Source organism: Megalobrama amblycephala, linkage group LG1, assembly GCF_018812025.1.
Source record: "Megalobrama amblycephala isolate DHTTF-2021 linkage group LG1, ASM1881202v1, whole genome shotgun sequence".
In the NCBI taxonomy this organism is placed as follows: domain Eukaryota; kingdom Metazoa; phylum Chordata; class Actinopteri; order Cypriniformes; family Xenocyprididae; genus Megalobrama; species Megalobrama amblycephala.
Window position 1 is genome coordinate 65,886,377 of NC_063044.1, and position 16,816 is coordinate 65,903,192.

At 36.7% G+C, this 16,816-nt stretch overlaps 1 long non-coding RNA gene and 1 pseudogene across 1 annotated transcript; both read right to left on the reverse strand.

Moving 5' to 3' along the window:
* Nucleotides 1-883: 883 nt before the first annotated feature.
* Nucleotides 884-10,079, reverse strand: LOC125280278 (annotated as a pseudogene).
* Nucleotides 10,080-11,359: 1,280 nt separating this feature from the next.
* On the reverse strand, nt 11,360-16,606 carry LOC125280522. Its single transcript, XR_007187638.1, has 4 exons — nt 13,490-16,606; nt 13,249-13,386; nt 12,709-12,780; nt 11,360-12,545 (listed from the first exon to the last, which is right to left on the reverse strand). It is a non-coding gene; the product is annotated as an uncharacterized LOC125280522 (long non-coding RNA).
* Between the last annotated feature and the right edge of the window lie 210 nt (nt 16,607-16,816).

Genomic DNA, 16,816 nt, shown 5'->3' on the forward strand with positions numbered 1-16,816 from the left:
TGATAATAGGATTAATGTCCATTCTGTACAAAAAAAAACATGATTTTTGTGATCTCTTGCATGCACGTGTTAATGCAGATCATGTGAAGAAAATTTTGTATAGCCCTATGTTAAACATTCCTCTATTGCATTTCATATATAGGCCACTATATTTGTTATAATATATAGCCTAAATGTTAATGTGCAGTTGACAAACTATACATCATTAAAAAAAATCTAAGACTCAAGCTTCACATTTTGACTCTTAAAATCTTATATTGACCGTAATTTCTTAATATGCTTAAAAGCATGCACATTTGGAGAAATATTGATGGATTCACATATGTTTATATACATTTTCTATACAGAGGAATAATATTTATTCAATATTTATTGTCATCACTGTGAGCACTGGATACTGTGTTTTCAATTCATACTTGCAGCCGGAGGGCGCTCTGTGCACATTTAGTTCACAAATACCTCCTAAAAGAAGAACAACCATGTGACTCCAGGAACTAACAGGCTTCCAGAGATCGCTAACTATGGCTATTCAAAACACTTTTGAAGACAATAAATACATGATTGAGACGATGTATACATGTATTGCCTCTGAATTTGACTCTGAATAACGCTGGCTCCATGGGCGTGGCCGCATTAGCAGATAATGAGCTGAATCACGGACTTCTGATATGGCTCTCTTTTCATACAGATTACATAAACAGAATATTCGTTTTCGATTTGACTGTTTTGACGATTTAAAACCTGACATTTCAACTTTTCTTTAGACAAGTCTAATTTTTTTGTGATTAGTATTCACTAAGTTACAGTTCATTTTCTAAGAACTATCAGATTGGATTTCGTTCAGAGGGAGAAGACAATCACACATCATGTTTGTTTTCTTTATTTTGCTCTGTGTACACAAATAAAAGAAGATATTCCACAGATTAAAATGGTGTATGACTCTTAATTGTATGTGGAACACTGACGGAGTATTTTGAGTCTCTTTCACACAGATAAGAAAAAAAAACCGAGGCGGTATCGCCGCGATACCTCAGAGTGTTAAATAAAATTAATGAGTACCTTTAGTGTTTTCACTGATGTGCAGTGTATATATATCTGTTCACAGCTCAAAAAAAAAATGTGTTCTGGGGTTTCATGACCCTTTAAGTACTTATTAAAATCAGATACTCTAAGATCTTTACTTAAGTTGTAGTAGAATTGGTGACTTGAAACTTGTAAAAGAGTCATTTTCGCTGCAAGGTATCTGTACTTTTATTCAAGTATGGTTTTCAGGTACTCTTCACACCTCTGCTTTTTCCACAGTGACGACTTCTAAAACAGTTCTCTTTCGAGTGAATCTTCATGTGGCCTGACCACATTGTAAAAGGCTTCTCTCCAGTGTGAATTTTCATGTGGGAATAAAGGGTCAATTTATGTCTGAAACTCTTTCTACACTGATGGCTTCTCTCCAGTGTGAATATTCATGTGTTCCCTAAGGCTTTGTTCTTGTGTGAAGCCATTCCCACACAGTGCAGGTGTAGGGCTTTTCTCCAGTGTGAATGCTAATGTAGCCCTTAAGGTTACCTTTAAATCTGAAACTCTTTCCACATTGCTGGCAGGTGAAAGGTTTCTTTCCAGTATGAATTCTCATGTGGACTATAAGGTTTCCTGTCTCATTGAAATTCTTCACACACTCTTGGCAGGTTTAAGGTTTTTCTCCAGTGTGAACTCGCATGTGGATTATAAGTTTTCCTTTTTGCCTGAAACTCTTTCCACACTGTTTACAGGTGAATGAGCTCTCTCCAGTGTGAACACTCATGTGGGCTGTAAGATTTCCTTTTACACTGAAACTCTGTCCACACTCTTGGCAGATCTAAGGCTTTTCTCAAGTGTGAGTTCTCATGTGTCTCTTAAGGTTACCTTTAAATCTGAAACTCTGTCCACATTGCTGGCAGGTGAAAGGTTTCTCTCCAGTGTGAATTCTCATGTGGACTATAAGGCTTGCCTTTTGACCGAAACACTGTCCACATTGTTGGCAGGTGTAAGGCTTTTCTCCAGTGTGAATTCTCATGTGGACTATAAGGCTTCTTTCATGTGTGAAACTCTTTCCACATTGCTGGCAGGTGAAAGGCTTTTCTCCAGTGTGAATTCTCATGTGTTCATTAAGTTTTCCCTTTTGACTGAAACTCTGTCCGCACTGGTTACAGGTGAATGGACTCTCTCCAGTGTGAATTCTCATGTGGGCTGTAAGGCTTCCCTTTTGACTGAAACTCTGTCCGCACTGGTTACAGGTGAATGGACTCTCTCCAGTGTGAATTCTCATGTGGGCTTTAAGACTTTCTTTTTGACTGAAACTCTTTCCACACTCTTGACAGGTATGAGGCTTTTCTCCAGTGTGAATTGTCATGTGGACTGTAAGGCTTCCCTTTTGACTGAAACTCTGTCCACATTGTTGGCAGGTGAAAGGCTTTTCTCCAGTGTGAATTCTCATGTGGACTTTAAGGTTTCCTTTATGTGTGAAACTCTTTCCACATTTCTGGCAGGTAAAAGGTTTCTCTCCAGTGTGAATTCTCATGTGTACTTGAAGGTTTACTTTCACAGCGAAACTCTTTCCACACTGTTGGCACGTGAAAGGCTTTTCTCCACTATGGATTCTCAAGTGGACTAGAAGGTTTTCTTTAAGTGTGAAACTCTTTCCACACTGTTGGCAAGTGATGGGGCTCTCTCTAGCATGAACTTTCAAGTGAACTTGAAGGTTTCTGTGTTGATCAAAACTCTGTCCACACTGTTGGCAAATGAAATAACTGTTATTTCCAGTCTTTTGAGCTCTTTTTTGTAAGGAGGTCTTTTTAGCCTGTATTGATCTTTTCCCAGTCTTGAAATCAGGGTTTTCATAATGTTTTTTCTCTTCTTCCATTTCATGACTCGCCTCTTTCAGTACCGTTAGGTCTAGGGCAAAAACAGACATAAAACAGTTTAGACATTTAATACATCAAAACCAACAACATGTATGATCTATACTCTATCCTATGTATCAGGGATGGGCAACTTTGGTCCTGGAGGACCACTGTTTTGCAGAGTAAAGTTTCATCCCAAATCAACCTACCTATCTGTAATTTTCAAGCAGTCCTGAAGACAATTTTGCTGGTGTGTTTGATCAGAGATGGAGCTAAACTCTTCAGAATAGTGTCCCTCCAGGACCAGAGTTGCCAATCCTGTCTATAGATCTTATACTCAATACACCAGTGGTTTTCAAACCTGGTCCAGAGGGACACACCACTGCACATTTTATATGTCTCCTTTATTTATCACATTTGGTTAAGATCACCATCTTGTTAGAAGAGAGCTGACACTGAATTTGCAGCTTTAACCGCAAACTAATGTTCATCAATTGGGATAGAACTGGATCCATTATAGACCTAAATGTACTGAAATTAATTCACTCAAAAGCTCTTCTGTACTCTTCTGTGGTTACTGATCTCAGTACATTCGTACTGCACCCAAGCATAATCCAACCGTGCCTCTTCACGTGGGCCAAGGCACCAAGGCATGGTACGGATTACAATTACACTAGTAAAATGAACCAGACTTAAGGCCTGTACACACCGGGACAAATATTGTGTGTGTGATTATCGCCAACTTTATTTCCTCGTGACTAAACAAAGGTCACCAATGTGAGTGTGCACACCGACACGAAAAACGGCAGGCGTAAAAGCATCATTTTTTTTAAAAAACTCCTCAGATTCATTTTTTTTTTTTTTTTTGGTTTGACACGTCGCGTTATAAAACTGGCAACCAATGAGAGTGGTGCTTTTTTTCATGTGCCTGGAGATGCTGAAATTATAGTAAAACACGACTTGGTGGCTCTCAAGCACAAAACGTCTTGCTGAGCTCACATTGATACCAAGACGACTATAAACCATCCCTGGGTCTAAAACGGCTCCTTAGCTTCCTAGGTCGTGTATCAGAACACCGTGTAAATGAATGTGGCCGACTCCCTGATCAGTGCCCTGACTACTGAACAAGGGAGCTGATTGAGACGCATGCTATGGGTGCTGTTTGTTTTGTTTTATCTTTTACATTGGAGAAATATAGTTTATTTCATAAATTTGTTTATTTGCACTACCGTTCACCTGCACTACTGTCATTGTGACTTATTTGGACTACCGTTTCTGACTACCATCTCTCATGTCATATATATGCCATTTTTTATCTGCATTTTTATCTTCTTTAACTTTATTAATATCATACATATGTTTATTTGCACTACCGTTAAGCACCAGCGCCACATACTGTCAGGGAGTGAATTTGCACATTCACTCTGCAAATCACCAGTGAAAATCACTTGGGTATGAACACAAAAAAACGCCTCGTAAAAGGTGCGATATTCGTCCTGGTGTGTACAGGCCTTTAGGGGGTTCAAAAGTGCTCGGCACAGTTCGGATCGCCTAGTATGAATACACCCTTAATTTCTGTTTTATGACACATTTTAATAAAAAAAAAAAATTAACTATCAAAAATCTATATCAATGAGGAAAAGTGGTTAACTCTTTCCCTGCATTTCCCTGCATTTATGACACCATGCTTTCCCACCATTGATGGAATTTTCTGACAGTCCTTGTTTTCCGTGTATTTTTAAGCCTTGCATTTTTATGGGCTGAAATTCAACATGGTCGTATATTTAAGCTGTGTATGTTTCAATTAAAAATATTTCACACACATTTTCATTATTAAAAATGCAATAATTTTTTCTGTGTGTACATTAATGAGGAAAAAAAATGAACAAATTTTAGCAAATAGCTGCAATATAACAAAGAGTGAAAAATTTAAGGGGGTCTGAATACTTTCCATACCCCCTGTATGTCATTTGAGTGCACTATATCTGCAAAGAGTTAACGAAATAAAGTGAGTGAATTCGGACACTGACATATCTGTGCATCGGAGAGCTGGAGCTGTCACAGAAACCGCTCAACACTTATATGTTACTTAATAAAATAATATTAATAACAATCTTAATGACTTTATTTTGTAATCATACATACCATACCTGCCAGCTTTGTAGTTTCATCGATTGTATGGTTTGTCATGCTTAATATGTGTTCATAATCATTAAATACTATAATAAACTGCAAACAAAAATAAACACATTAACAAGTGTACAATATTTCATATATTTATTAGTTTTAATAAAGTTTGTTAGAATCTCACGCTCACAGATGACGTGGTCGCTGAGTGCCCTCAGGCGACTGTTATGATTGCATTTGAATGAATAAACTACCTAGAGATGATTAACGAATCTTTTACGTCAAATTACTGTTTTCATACTTCTGTAATATTTTTCAGTCAATAATAAATTACAGAAAGAGCTGCAAGTGTGAATTTTCTGACAACAGGCTCTGTTAATCTTTGATGAACGAACGCCTGTGTGCACATTAGAGTTTCGGATGGCTCATGGTTCGGTTTGTATTGCAGTTTTAAGCTCATAGTTTCGGTGCGTCAAATAAAATGAAAGAAAATAAGAACATAATCAAACAGCACAAATAAAGGTTTTTCATGTTTCCAGTTTCAAGGTACATAAATTTAATAAAGAAGCTAATAAAATGCAAAACATTCCATGTAATCATCACTGTATAAATTAAATAAAGATCGATAATAGTATAGTAGCTCGCAGGCTATCAACACTTGGGTAATGACGGCGTAAATGACACTTCGAGGGCACTTGATAATTACAGGCAGGTGTGTTCGATCTGAATAAACAGTTCACACAGCTAATATAACCCTCAAAATGGATCTTTACAAGATGTTCGTCATGATAGAACTTTTTGGCCTTAATTCTAAGCGGTATGTGTGGAGAACACCAGGCACTGCTCATCACCTGTCCAATACAGTCCCAACAGTGAAGCATGGTGGTGGCAGCATCATGCTGTGGGGGTGTTTTTCAGCTGCAGGGACAGGACGACTGGTTGCAATCGAGGGAAAGATGAATGCGGCCAAGTACAGGGATATCCTGGACGAAAACCTTCTCCAGAGTGCTCAGGACCTCAGACTGGGCCGAAGGTTTACCTTCCAACAAGACAATGACCCTAAGCACACAGCTAAAATAACGAAGGAGTGGCTTCACAACAACTCCGTGACTGTTCTTGAATGGCCCAGCCAGAGCCCTGACTTAAACCCAATTGAGCATCTCTGGAGAGACCTAAAAATGGCTGTCCACCAACGTTTACCATCAAACCTGACAGAACTGGAGAGGATCTGCAAGGAGGAATGGCAGAAGATCCCCAAATCCAGGTGTGAAAAACTTGTTGCATCTTTCCCAAAAAGACTCATGGCTGTATTAGATCAAAAGGGTACTTCTACTAAATACTGAGCAAAAGGTCTGAATACTCAGGACCATGTGATATTTCAGTTTTTCTTTTTTAATAAATCTGCAAACATGTCAACAATTCTGTGTTTTTCTGTCAATATGGGGTGCTGTGTGTACATTAATGAGGAAAAAAATTAACTTAAATGATTTTAGCAAATGGCTGCAATATAACAAAGAGTGAAAAATGTAAGGGGGTCTGAATACTTTCCGTACCCACTGTATGTCATTTGAGTGCACTATATCTGCAAAGAGTGAACGAAATAAAGGGAGTGAATTCGGACACTGATGTATCTGTGCGTTGGAGAGCTGGAGCTGCCACAGAAACCGCTCAACACTTGATAAAACTACTTTTATCCTACATGTTACTTCATTAAAATAATATTAATAAACAATCTTAATGACTTTATTTTGTAATCATACATACCATACCTGCCAGCTTTGAAGTTTAATCGATTGTATGGTTTGTCATGCTTAATATGTGTTTATAATCATTAAATACTATTAAAAAAAACTGAAAACAAAAATAAACACATTAACAAGTGTACAATATTTCATATATTTATTAATTTTAATAAAGTTATTTTTAGTTTGTTAGAATCTCATGCTCACAGACGACGTGGTCGTTGAGCGCCCTCAGGCGACTGTTATGATTGCATTTGAATGAATAAGCTACCTATAGATGATTAACAAATATTTTTAAGTCAAGTTGTTGTTTTCATACTTCTTTCTGTAATTTAATATTGACTGAAAAATATTGCAGAACTATGAGTTTCAGTTTGTGGTGTATTTTTGTAAATTGTATTTAAGTAACTTGAATGTAAAGTAATTAACAATCTGATTACTTTTTACATGTAGTAATCAGTAATGTAATCAAATTACAATTTTAATGTAGTAATTTGTAATTTGTAGTGGATTACTTTTCTTGAGTAACTTACCCAACACTTTATACAGTAGGGCTGCTGTTACTAATCCGAATCAGTAACAAACCTCCGAATCCAAACACAGACGAAGAAGAAGCAGAAACAAACGATAAAAGCTTTGACCCCGCATTCTTCATAACGCTTACGCTGAGTGTCCTACGCCTTCCCTATTTAAGTTACGGAAAAAAATGAAACTGGCGCCGCATTCGTTCCGTAACTTGAATAGGGAAGGTGTAGGACATTCAGCGTAAGCGTTATGAAGAATGCGGAAGCAGAAAGTACGTTCAATGCGATATTTTGTTTATAAAGCATAAACGGTTGTATTTTTTTCGAAAATGCCCAATCGATTCACTAGATAAGACCCTTATTACTCATATAACTCGTATCGTTTAAAGCCCTTGAAGCTGCACTGAAACTGTAATTTTGACCTTCAATCTGTTGGTAGCCATTGAAATCCACTGTAAGGAGAATAATCCTGGAATGTTTTCCTCAAAAACCTTCATTTCTTTTTGACTGAAGAAAGAAAGACATGAACATCTTGGATGACATGGGGGTGAGTAAATTTATCAGGAAAAATGTAGTTAAAAGTGAACTAATCCTTTAAGTCATAATAGCATAATGACAAATAGCATAAAGCATAATTAAGTCATAACAGCTCGCAGGCTATCAACACTCGGGTAATGACGGCGTAAATGACACTTCAGGGGCACTTGATAATTACAGGCAGGTGTGTTCGATCAGGATTGGATCTGAACTCTGCATGTATGTAGATCTCCAGGAACAGGATTGGGCATTCCTGCTCTATGTTCATCAGCTCATTATTAGAGACTCATGATCGGAAATGGATATTTCTAATAAATCTACAAAGTGTCCTGGGCTGCGTTCAAGTAGAGATTTTTAAGCCCTTCCCTTGCTCGATTCCCTCCATCTTGTCAACTCGGATGACACTATTTACATTGAACAAGTGCCCAATACTGGCAGAATCTGTCTAGCTACTTTAAATGTAACTCTCTAAGTTCATGATTGCTTAATCTGTATGGAGCTGACTTGTAGTCAGATGCAATTTATGTTCCAGAAAATACTGTAAAGGCTTGAATGTTTAAAGGCTTGAATATGTGTGTTGCCACCTTTTCTAAATAAAAGAAAGAACAGTGAGCAGATCTTTTTGGTATTATTCGATTATTTTTTTTTATCTTGCACCTGGCAAAGACGCTTTGAATGTGTTTGACTATGTGACTCTCTCACGCCACATAAAATGTACACATCAGGCGTTGTTATAGGAAACATGATCAAAGTTGCTGCAGAAACAAGGTTTTATTTGTTGCAAAGTGCCGGACCAGCAGAATATGACAATATAACGGAGAAAATGTTTTGAGACCAGTGAAGACGACAGCACAGAATAAAGCCGTCCATACCTACTGCCGCTGCCTCATAAGATGCAGGAGTCCAACGCGGCTGCACAGTGTCATGATGTAAATAAGACAACATCTGTACTGCAAACCTTTCTTGTTGCTTTTTTTTTTTTGGCTTATGCCTACCAATGCAATGCAATGAAACCAATGCAGATATTCCAGAAAATGAAAGAGTGGCATGAACACACAAATCGGATCTGAACAGCTGCGATACACAGTGTGGACGTCAAAAACTTTGGATTCGAATTTGGACTGAACATGTTTTTGAACTTATTTCAGTTTATATCAGTACTTTAACAAAAACATGTAATTGATAACCATGATAATTTTGTCACAATAATCACGGTATGTAATTTTCACATTTCACCTCTAGCCTCAATCTGCTCATTGATTTCTAACCTACACCTGAACCACGAATGACAAGGTAAATATTTTTCACTGGTTTCATCAAATATTATCAGTTCACTCGGTTCTACTTCAAAGTGTTTTACACGCCCTGCTGACTTTCCTCCATATGACACACACATGAAATGATTATTGATGTAAAATGTTTCAATCAGGACTTATTTATTGCTTGATTTAATGTTCAGTTTCTGCTATTTATGTTCAGGTATGTTAAATGTTAGTACAGCACTTTTGAGCATGAACAGAAAAAAATACTTTCATTGTTCTCTATTCAGAAGTAGATGTTGGGTTTAATGTTGCTCAAAATATTTTCTATTTATGTAGAGCTGGACATTTTAATAATGATCAAATGATTAGCTGTGAGAATAAAACCAACCTGTTTGTTCCTCAGTATCTTCATGTTTCACACTGAATGTTTCTTCAATCTTCATGTCTTCATTCTCCTCTTTAATCGTATTTTCTTCAGTTTCCTCTTTAATAAACTCCATCTTTAAGAAGAGATTAACAGAGTTTATGGTCTTAAATGGACCTGTTCAAACAAACAAACAAAAAAACACTCGAAACTAACGCTGCAAATGAATAAACTTAATATTTAGGCATTTATGACTGATGAAAACATGATTAGTTAGTTTGTTAGTGTTTGTTGTTTTCGTTCATGTTCACTGTTTGAGCAGCACGTGTCGTGATTCACTGAATCATTTCTCAAAGTGTTTGATTCAATTGACTCAGAGTTGAAAAGTTCAGTTTCTCCATCATTACTCTCCAGACACTGAACTCGTGTTCATGATAAACTGATTTATGATATATAGAGAGAGAAATGAGACGCAGATTTACTGTTTCTCATCAGTGGATATGAGCTTTACTCGCAAATATCCTTCATTACAGTTAGATAAATAAATCAACATTAAATGGTAAATAAACTAATATTTCACAAAGCTTGTAAAAAAAAAAACTATAAATCATTGAACTGTCTTCATCGATTAAAACCGATTAAATTCTTAAAACAAACCTTTATTCAGCAGAGTCACAGCAGATGCAGGAGCTCGGCGCAGTCTTATGACATCATGTCGTCACTCCAAAATAAAAGTCCTGTTCAGACGCTGCATTGTCTACAATCACAGAAGTGCATAGAAATGTAACAATTTTTATCAGATAATCTTTCTAGTAATACTCAAACAGTGACAAACATGATACAAACACAAATGTTAAAAACATTGTTTGAGTTCATAAAGCAGAGTTCATTCATGTGTCCAAATTGAAACACATTTAAACTCAGTGTGTTTCACCAATATGAAAATGTGGACAAGTTCATTTGATCCTAAACATGGGTATAAAAGGTGTAAAAAGTTATCTTTCAAGAATCAGTTTAAGTAAAAGATGCACCAAAATTAAATGCAATTCATTCAGTACTAAAGTATTGCTAAAAGGTTCAGTCAAATTAAAAATGTAATCTTTCACATATTTGTTATTAAATTAATAGCAACAAAAGTCTTCATTGTTAAAGGATTAGTTCACTTTTAAATATACTTTTCCTGATAAATTTACTCACCCCCATGTCATCCAAGATGTTCATGTCTTTCTTTTGTCAGTCGAAAAGAAATGAAGGTTTTTGATGAAAACATTCCAAGATTTTTCTCCATATAGTGGACTTCACTGGGGTTCAATGGTTTGAAGGTTTCAGTGCAGCCTTAAAGGGCTTTAAATGATACCAAACGAAGAATAAGGGTCTTATCTAGAGAAACGATCTGTCAAAAAAAAAAAAAATTTGTTTTAACCATAAATGTTCATCTTGAACTAGCTCTCTTGTTCTTCTTCTTCTCAATTTGAATTCCAGCAGTGTAGACACTGCTAAGTGTATTACTGCCCTCCACAGGTCAAAGTTTGAACTAAATTGTCATATACAATATGCTAGTTCAAGTAACAACTACTTCAAACTTTGACCTGTGGAGGGCAGTAATACACTTAGAATTCCAGCAGTGTAGACGCTGCTAACAGAGAAGAAGAAGAAGAGAGCTAGTTCAAGATGAACATTTATTGCTGAAACATTTTTTTTTTTAAATATATATATTTCTCTAGATAAGACCCTTATTCCTCGTCTGGTATCATTTAAAGCCCTTTGAAGCTCCACTGAAACTGTAATTTTGACCTTCAACTGTCTGGAGGCCATTGAAGTCCACTATAAGGAGAATAATCCAGGAATGATTTCATCAAAAACCTTAATTTCTTTTCAACTGAAGAAAGAAAGACATAAACATCAAGGATGACATGATGGTGAGTAAATTATCAGGAACATTTTATTTGAAAGTGAACTAATCCTTTAACAGCCCGTTTTGGCATAAGAAATAAGCTAATCTACATCTTGGATTGCCTGAGGGTGAGTACATTTTCAGCAAATTTTTTTTTGGGGTGAAACTTTCCTTTAAAATAGAGGTCCTTGGAAATGTGTCAGTAGAGCACAAACAGTCCACATCTGGTTGACTGAACCACATAGTTAAAGGGGTAGGACACCATCAAAAATGTGATATTCTTTGATGCGTCTGATAGCCCTCTCTACATGTATCCTCAAGCGGGCAATCTCTTGGGTGTGTGCAATTTCATCTTTACTGAATTGTCCGCTTGACCCTGTGAAAGTTGGGGTTACAAGACTGAAATCTCTGTCAGCAGGGAGGTCTCTGATAAGAGAGCCCTTATCCGCCATTACTTCATCACCTGGCTCAAGGAGTTTTAGAATGCCTGACTCTTTGGTGATTTCCTTGTCAGAGATGGAGCCGGTGTATAGGTTGCTTACAAAGCTAACTGACCCAAAGGGGGTGATGCCAATCAGGGATTTCAAAGTTGTGGTGCCTTTGTAATGAGAGTATGTCACCGTGTTAAAAACATTTGAGCTTGCTGTTTGAATATGGATCTCTGTACAATCTAGCACAACACGTGTTTTGGGAAATTAGCATTAGCTCATCTACAGCCTCTCTACTTGGCCATACTGGTAGTGTGCCAAGCATAAAATAAAGATAGTTAGCCCAAGTTATACATATCCGACTGACTGTGGCCTTTGACAGATTAAACCTTACAGCTAAATCTGCGGAAAGAAGCCCCTGCCTCACACGGCAGAGAAACGAGAAAAACTGGTCAAAGAGACAAATGTTGTGAGCATGAAAGCCAGCTGTTACAGTCTGTTCTGTTTTATTAAGTCTTTTCATTTGACTCCATCTCACCAGAGACTGTGCTGTAGGTTGAAGAGACAGGTAGAGTGCTTTGAGGGTCTCATAATCATTAAATCCTGTGTAAAACACGATCATCTTGGGCTCACATTGGAATCGCTGTAGACAAAACTGCTGACTTCTTAAATTTTCATTTTCCTCTGTCAGAAGAGCAACTTCCTTCTGTGCTGCAGTCAGCTGCTCTTCCATGGTAGGAGACGTTTCCAGGTAATCATGGTCTTGCAATTCCCCAAAACAATTGTTAGATCTGTGTATTAAGAAAGAAGAGAAAATTACATGAAAAACAAAAATAACCATCAAGGAGGTCATAAGATATGTTTACATGCTCTAATTTTCATCAGTGAATTACATGCTTAATTTATTTTCTTTAACTTTTTCCCCCTGCCCTTAGGTCTGATATAATGACTCACTCTTCTCTTGTGTTCTGGTCAGGAAACGAATCGTGGTCTTCTTCTTCCTCGAGTGTTTCAGTATCACAGACACTGGAAATGAACATAATCATGATTTCAGTCTTGGCAGTTCATATTGTACTGTTTTGTACAGTTGTCACATCATAGACATTTTACATAAACTGACCATGAAACAACCTGTAATAGCTATCAAATATCTATTGCCGCCAATTGAAAAATATATACATTGTAAATTATAGGGGGAAAAAAGTGCAACTTTAAAAAATGACAGCAATCAGCATCTATCTATCCACCCATCTATCTATCCATCTATCTATCTATCGGTTTGACAAATCTCAGTTTGCTTAGGCAACATAAGTGTATTTGTAATATGATAAAACATTACAGTACCATCACATTCAGAGAAGTTTAAATGATTCAATGAAAATATAGTTATAGTATACATTTTGGTTATTAAAACAAATGTTCTCATAACCAAACAAACAAACAAACAATCTTTTTAAGATTATTCATATTATTTCATCAAACAAGTTAACTCACCCTCCGAGGCTTGAGTTCACAGCACCATGTAAACAAAGTCGGCACGCTTCCCCGTTTCAGTCTATGCAACCCCGTGAGCGAACGAACAATGCAGTCCTGAGTGAAATGTTTGGAGCACACTCTCGTGTTGTCTGTAATCTAATGAGAAAATCGGTAAATTATTTTGATAACGGCCATCCAAAACATGTGCACCTTGGATTAGCTAGCATTAGCTAACTGTTTGCTAATTTATTTCACTTACCTGAAAATGAGGTCCAATATCCCGTTTTACTTTAACAATCCACTCACGACAGGCTTTTGGGTCACTCGGAAAGCGATGAAAAAACATATTTTTTTGATAGGATAGGATAGGAAAGGACATATATTTTTATCACTTTCTTTCCGTTGATATGATGTACAACCTGGTACACAACAGTACGCCATCGCATTCGTAACTCTCCTGTGATTCAATATGATACTTCCGGGTTTCTTCCCACCGGAGCCTCGTTTTCGATTTCAAAATGGCAGCTGCGTGAAATCAGCGTATAACATGTAAAGCGGGAACATGAAAGGAATATTGTAAAAGCAACTCATGTAAACACCTTAATTAGAATATAGTCTTAATCCGACAATATTCAAATAGGTCAATAATTAGATTACTGCTTAGATTACTGCTGTCCATGTAAACATAGTCATTGTTAATCCTCCTTTGGGCAGGTATGGCTAGATTGAGGGTAAATGGCTAAATTGAGTGCAGCTGATAAAAAGCAACTTTACAGACAGCTAATACATGGTTGTGCAAATGAACTAACATCATTCAATCACACTTGTAACAAACCTGATAAAAAAAAACAAAAAAACAATCTCCTTAATTTTTTGCGTTATCATTATTATTCTGTAACTCTGACTGCATGTGCTGAAAAAATTGGGAAATAATATGTCATAAAAACGTTTAAATTGCCAAAGAAGGTAACACCAGTGACAAAAAATATTGGTACATGCGGTCTTTAAATAAATGTGCAAAAAATATAAAAAATCATTAAGCTGTCATTTATGTATTCATAAAGTCAAAGTGTAATATAATAATGTGGTCTAAGTTTAAATGTTAGAAAGAGAAATACATTTCAAGACATCTTGCCATACCAAACGTGGACGTTTCTTTAGAATGGCCCAGCTACAAGAGAATAAAGTTATTAACACACCACATGAATATTATTTGGTACTAAAGCCTGAAATTAACAAACACCACTTTTATGCTATTTGTCCTATCAATTGACAGTCCTAAATAGCAAAAATAATCTGCCTTTACAAGAATACATTTTAAAATGTACCTGTAGTTGCACTCCAGAACCAGAACCAGTTGCAAGTGGTCACACTAATATCTCATCCCTAATGTAGATAAAAACTAGTGATGGGTCGTTCGTGAACGAGCCGGCTCTAAGAGCCGGCTCTTTTACGTGAACGTCGGGAGCCGGCTCACATATCTGAAGAGCCGACTCTATTTTTAAAAATAAAGCCTATAGAAATTCAATCATTATGTAATGAATGATTTTAATTTTATTTAAAACAATAGACTAATAATTCAAAGAACAACACAAAAAAATATAATTATATAAGCCTAGGCGCACACACTAGTGATGGGCATTCCGGCTCTTTCGTGAGCTGGCTCGTTTGAAGAGCCGGCTCGTTTCGTGAGCCGGCTCTTTAAATAATAAACTATGATTTTGACTATGATAGGTGTGAAAACAGTTCTAATTAAATTATTAAATGAAATCATACTCGCAATGTCTCACAATTTCACAAATTGTTTTCACACCTATCATAGTCCAAGTCATAGTTAAAACATTTATTATTTAAAGAGCTGGCTCTTTTCAGTGAGCTGAGTCAAACGAGCCGGCTCACAAAAAAGAGCCGGAATGCCCATCACTAATAAAAACTCACATAGATAAGGATCCCTAATGGCATACTCGTGTATCCCTGTCTGAACCTGACGCTTTGCTGGAGGAGAATTTTCTGACTCCCTAACAAACATAAAATTCAGCACAAAAATACATGTTGTTACATCTACTGTCTCGTCTAGGTTATCTTTCACTGTCACGTGATCCTTTGTTTTGTTCCCGCCACTCATCATTCACCATGGACACTGATTACACCCTCAGCTGTTTGTCATTATTAGTTTGTGTATTTAAGTTCCTCCCTGTGTTTAGTCCAGCGTCCGGTATTGTTTGATGTTAAATGTATTTCTATGTATCCTGACTCCTCTATGAGATTAAACTACGTTATTGTTACTTATCCTGCCTTCCTCGTCTTCGATAGTGTACTACTGTAACACATGTAATGTCTTTCATATCATATCCCATTTTATTACATTGGGTGGGGGTAATTATAGTTTACACGTTCACTTTTATTCGTATGCCTAATATGTCGAAAAAAACTATGTTTCGTGCCTTGTCACATTAAATTAGGAATCACATCACATACCTTTTTTTTATTCAAAATGGTAAAATTTGATTTAAAAAGTTGAGTAGATTGCACTATCAAATATATTACGGTCAGTCGTTGAACATTTCTATCGTGAAACAGTTGTCAAATTCTAAAGCTACTTCTCATGAGGCACTTTGATTATTAAAAGTAGGTCACCTTTGATTTGATTGGCCAATTTTCCGTACATCTCATCAATTTGACATTGATGACAAATGCTGTCCCCGTCAATGGTTTACGCCCTGATCTAAATGGCCGTTTTGGGCACTTTGTTTTGATTTTTAAACTAAAATTATTCAAAAATAAACTCATTCAGGCGATCTCCCAGTTGTCTGGATTTATTTTTCATTTACTGAATGACATGTTATTTCTTAATTAAATCTCTGGGACTTACCTCACGTTGGCCTTCCTCAAGTTGACTGCCGCTTGGCTACTGCTGAAGTTCTGTTCGATGAAATGCTTTCATATGTTTCCACATACACAACGTTGAATTGTTAAACTTTAAACAACTTTTACACAGTTCACAGCAAACTTTTGTTCGTTCTTCAACAAGTTGGAAATTTTCCACACAGCCGAATTTGGGGTTGCTGCCATTTTTTCTCACTTCAAAAAATTACCACCATCTGTCACGTAGCTCAAATCATTCTCGTCAATGACACGCAAAGCATATGCAAATTAGCTTTAGTACCACCCACAGGCCTTACCGTAGTAAGTATGTGATTGGTTCTTAAAACGTAATTCTCTGTTGTCAATTGGTTGTAATCGAATTATCTGATATTTTGCGCCAATCACAACTAATTGACTAGTTTGAGGCACATCCAAAGAATATACACTAACAAGAAGCGACAGTCAATAGATCGTTCCATTGCAGCACAGGCGCCCAGCAGCAGCCCTGCGTTTCCACCATGTTTGGGGTGAAAGCGACTCGTCAGTCCACTAGTTTCTATGGCAATATCAGCTGCTTTGTTAAAAAAAGTACATTAAAGCTGAAATCCAACCTGAATGATGACAACACAGAATAAAATACTATCACTAGTGATCATCAAATCCTTTTTACAGTTTATTTTACACACTTTGTGTTTAAGTCTTCCACTTTTTTCACAAAACC